We start from the raw sequence: 5,148 nt of genomic DNA on the forward strand, positions 1-5,148 counted from the left end.
TCACCTGCCTCTCTCTCTCTCTCTCTCTCTCTCTCTCTCTCTCTCACACACACACACACACACACACACACAAGTAATAAACTTAAAAAGACAGATATGAACAAATCAAACTACAGGCTGCCAAGGAGCTTGGATTTTAGTGTGTGTTGTGGTGTGTGCGACGGGGGGGCGGGGCAGTTTGAGGACAGTACACAACATAAGCAGTCAAAGCACTTTTCCTCAGATAGAGGTATATGTTATGCCAGGAGGTCAGGGGAGTAAGGTCAGAGAGCCTGTGCAGGTCTAAGCATGTCAGTGATTTATGGAACGGGGTAGAGTTGGGATTTTAAACTAAGTGCAAAGAGGACCTTTGGAGGGTTTTAAGCAGAGAAGACATGATTTGAATTCCTTTTCTGAAAGACCACTCTGTCAGTTGTGTGGAGAAGGAATTAAGGAGGAGGAGAAGAATGGAAGCAGGGGCACCTGCGAGGAGACCACTGGTTGTGACAGGTGAGACGTGGTGGGCAGATCTGGGGAAAGTTCGGGCAGCAGAGGTGCCGCTAGACAAGAAGGAACAGATGAGAGAACGGCGGGAGGGTGGCTCCCACCTCCAAGGAACGCTTGAACCAGGAATTCGGGTTTTAAGTGGGAGGTTGGAGATAAAGGTCTCTGAAGGCCCCGTCAACCCTGAAGTTGTGTAATGTTGTGGTAAATTTCAGGTGTGGCCACTCTAGATCCTCCATTTAATCTTTCTGCTAATGCAGGAGCACTTGGTGAGCACCGGCATTGATGTGGGGACGAGAGAGGGCACGGCGTCTCTGAAGGCAGAGACGTCCTACTGCTTTCCTCACTCCTGTACTTCCAGTGCCTGTGACCGTGCCTGGCGAATAACTAGTCTTCGGTGAGCGAACGAATAAAAAGATGAGAAGTGTATACATTGTTTACACCTGTAGTTGGCGTTCAAACTAATTCATTCCTGGGGCACCTGGGGGGCTCAGTCGGTTGGGCGGCCGACTTCGGCTCAGGTCATGATCTCGCGGTCCATGAGTTCGAGCCCCGCATCAGGCTCTGGGCTGACAGCTCAGAGCCTGGAGCCTGTTTCGGATTCTGTGTCTCCTTCTCTCTCTGACCCTCCCCTGCTCATGCTCTGTCTCTCTCTGTCTCAAAAATAAATAAATGTTAAAAAAAAAAATTAAAAAAAACCTAATTCATTCCTATTCAATCCACCTTGCTCTTACTGCGATGTAAGAGTTGTACTTGGCATCAACATAAAGAATAAATAGCTGCTTACTTACATGTGTAGGTTTTCGAAGAATAGCAGTCGAGGTGGGTCAGAATGCTCTCCTCTCTCAAACTCATGGGTCTTGAACTTGTCTTTTCTTGTACACATATGCCACGTCTTCCAAATGAAAAAATGCTATAAAAACAGAAACAAATAACAAGCTGACATTCAGCAAAACCACTTGAATAGTGTTTGTGCTTGAAGGACATGTGTGCTATATGGACACTAGGGAAGGTTTTCGCCAAATTGTATTGTTAGCCATAGAGCCCAGCTCTGAGCAGGCCCTCAGTAAATGTCAGTGGATTCCCAAAGTCTAAGTTCATTGAGGGCGAGAACATGTATCAAGTGTGGTTCTTCAGTCGACCTGGAAGAGATTCAGCTCCGCTTAGGAAGCCCCCTGTTCTTATGATTCTCATTGGAATTAGACTATCACATCAAAATCTCCACATACCTGCCTTCGAATCATTCTAGATAAATTGCTTCCTGGCTTTTTGTTTTTGTTTTTGTCTTCATTCAATGTATAACTACCTGGTAGGTTCTAAAGACCCAACAGTGACCCCTCTAGGGGTTTTCTCTGCCTGCTCTTCCCTTTCTCTCCTATCACTCTTTGGACTGTTTCCTTTGTTCTACCTAATTCACAGAGTTGATTGTCCCTCTTGTATCCTGAGGCAGAGGGAAAAACAATGATGAGGACCCAACACTAACTGGAACCTGCAACAAACAGAAGTTGTTGCCAAGGCAACCCAACCAGAGATTCCTGCATCCAGCTGTCACAGGGTTGGGGGGAGTTTGGGATGAGATCACTTGAGGGGCAGGGGGACCTTTCAGGAAAAAAGCTGACCTGATAAAGGAACCAAGCAGTTGTCATTCCAAGTGATGTCTTTTTCCTTTTTCCCTTTCTCAATAAAGAGAAGAACTTGCAAAAGCCTTGAAAGATAAGCAGGCTGAGTAAACTAGGTGGGATTTCAAAGGCTCCTGTTCAATTAATCTGACTGCAGCTAGATCAGAACAGTTGTGCTCCTGGGTACAAGCAGAGGGGAGACATTAGGGCAAGGAAACAGAAGGAAAGGGGACAAGGCATTAAACACACTTCTGAACCACTGTGTACGCTATAATAGGAGTGATCGCCTTTATTTATACAATGCCTTTTGTCCAGGATCCTGCGAGCACAGCACAGACATTACCTCCCTGGGCTTCCAAACACCTCTGTGAGCTGAGGATCAAGGACAGGGATTATTTTACAGATGGGAAAACTGGCACTCAAAAACCGCATATGTGCCAAGACCCCTTCAGAAGATAGCGGCACAGCCAGAAACAGGATGCAGGTAAAAATAACGACAATCATTTTTTTTAATTGCTTCTTAACATCGTCCCTGCTGGATCGAGATCTATTTCACAAAATTGACTTTAAAGGGCCAAAGTCTCTTCCCTCCCTATCCCGGTGAGGCTGCATGCTCAGAATGTAGTTGTTTAAGCCCCTGACACATGGACTGAAGGGGGTCCCCGATGGGCTTGTGGACTACAGTCGTCACATTAAAATGCTCCTGGACAGCGGTGCAACCGCACTAGACCTCGTTCTCCTGCCCTTTTAGGGGATTCATTTTGGCACCTTTCTGCCCTGTGCATTCTCAAACTGGGAATCTTCATCAATCAAACAAATGTTTATTAATTGCCTACCATGTTCAGCCCTGGTGCTATGAATGAATAGCAAATGTTACCTATAGTATTTACCTGCAAAAACAATCGTGTATACCACAGAGCCTTCTACAGAAGATGGGAGGGAAACACAGAGGAAACAAGGAATAAAGGAACAGAAAATGAACTGTTAAGATACCACAGACCAAATGGTGGTAGCAGGTGTGGCACGATTCTGAGAAAAGCATAGTATGGTGACCTGAAGTCAGAGGAGGCTTGACCAAGGAAGGCCTCTTGAGCCACTTGCTAGAGATTTGGTCTGTGAGCGGAAGGAGGTGGTGCCTCTATGAAACAGACCTCCACACACACCCTCTACACGTGCTCCACAGATAAGGACCTAGCATGCTATATTGTGTATATTTTTTGATTTACCCTGGCAACCTAACTCCTTCCTTAGACTGGGTCCTCCTGAGCAGAGACCGTGCTCTATTCTTCTCTGTATCCCAGTGCTTAGCTCTGTGCCTGGCACATAGTAGGTGATCAGTAAACCTATGATAAGTGAGTAGATGGGTGAATCAGTGAATCAAAAATGTCCTGATGACAATAGCAACAACAATGATATCTAATGCTAGTTTTCATGCGGCAAGAATTCACAGCTAATGTTAAATAAATAAATGATAATTCTAAGTTCCCACAGAGTACAGTAGGCTGTGATTTGGGAGGCGGTTGGATCTTGGCTCAGCCACTTACTATCCTTATGGCCTTAGGACAAGGCTCCAGATCTCTGTTTCTTCACTTATAAAATATGAATGAAATAATTATATTTACCTCACTGGTTGTGGTAAGGTTGAAATTAAATAATGCATGCAAAAATGTTTTGTAAAGTGTAAATCAGCATACGAGTCCCAGTCATTATTGCCATCAATAGCGTAATTTAGCATACCATTAATTTATGTCACCCATTACATACATTTCCCACCGAAGTACTATTGTAAATCATAGGCCTTTTAAGGCTGAAATGTCCTAATCTGAAGATAAATAAGGCAAAGTTGACATAAAATAATTTCTCCCAAGGCCCAACAGGCAGGACTAGAGCTAGTCTAGTCTAGCAGACTCCTGACCTGTGCTCCCTCCACAAAGCAGCTCTGAGAAGCCCCCCTGAGCAGATTAGTCTCATAAAGACGGAAACTAAGTGGCTACCTTTCTCCCTTCTTTGTTCTCATCATTCAGTGTCACCACATCAAAACAGAACTGGACACATTCCTGCAGTCACTTCTCGTCTCTACCCTCACTCAAGGCCAGATGCTACATCTCCTTCCTGAAGCTGTGGCAACGCGTGGCCAGCCTCCCAGCTCCAGTCCTACTCCCCACCTCCCATCTGGGCTCTGATGTTAAGTCATCTTTCTCAAGCACCATGTGAGCCCATCTCAGACACTTCAAAAGCCTCCGGTTGCTTCTTTTCCTAAAAGCCCCCTTCATGAGGTTTGAACCTCTTATCACAGCCCTTCCCACTCTCACAGAGCCTCTTGGTTGGAGGCTGGGATGACTTCCGTTATCACTATCTACCAAGCCCCCACTAGATCCTCGGTACAAATTTATTAAACTAGAAGAATCATAACAAACCCTATGACATAACCACCCTCCCAGATTCCCCTCTCAGTTGTGACACACAAGCTCACAAATCCCTAGCCAAGCCTTCCTTCCATGCACAGATTCCATGGAACAGATTCCATGACACTTGAGAGAAGCAGCACCTCCAGGAGGGTGCTCATTCATGATATTAACCTTCTTCTCCCTTCTTGTCCATCAGCAGCTGTCCCTTGTTCACGGTCCCCACCCACTTTTCCTTAGCCAGTCAGCAGGAATCCCCTCACCTACCAACCCCACACACATACTCCCACTACCCCTTTGTACTTTGCACAATATACTTGCCATTATCCCCACACAACCACCCGCTCTGGTCTCCTTCAGCAAACCAGGCTCTTTTCCCATTTAGAACTGTGCCCAGGAGGAGGGGCCCTGCCAGACACCCTCACCGTATCTTCTTCCACGTGGTCTCTTTCAAAATGGGATTCTCTTCAGCAGCAGCCAATTAGTACAGAACGTCTGTTGTAGGCAGCTCTTAGCATTAAGTGCCAAGAAAGCTACATGGTGTGTGTTTTAGTCTCTGCCTTTGGGGACCTTATGATATAGTTGGTGATACAAGAAATATGCGGAAAATAGTTACGTGGCTTCCAAGGTCCTTACATCTG

The 5,148-nt window shown here is 45.8% G+C and overlaps 1 long non-coding RNA gene across 1 annotated transcript; it reads left to right on the forward strand.

The window, feature by feature from the left end:
- The first annotated feature begins 397 nt into the window (after positions 1-397).
- LOC125155572 (uncharacterized) lies at positions 398-2,580 on the forward strand. Its single transcript, XR_007148274.1, has 3 exons — positions 398-489; positions 744-880; positions 2,418-2,580. It is a non-coding gene; the product is annotated as an uncharacterized LOC125155572 (long non-coding RNA).
- Positions 2,581-5,148: the final 2,568 nt, after the last annotated feature.

The sequence above is a fragment of the Prionailurus viverrinus genome, chromosome F1, assembly GCF_022837055.1.
Source record: "Prionailurus viverrinus isolate Anna chromosome F1, UM_Priviv_1.0, whole genome shotgun sequence".
Lineage (NCBI taxonomy): Eukaryota > Metazoa > Chordata > Mammalia > Carnivora > Felidae > Prionailurus > Prionailurus viverrinus.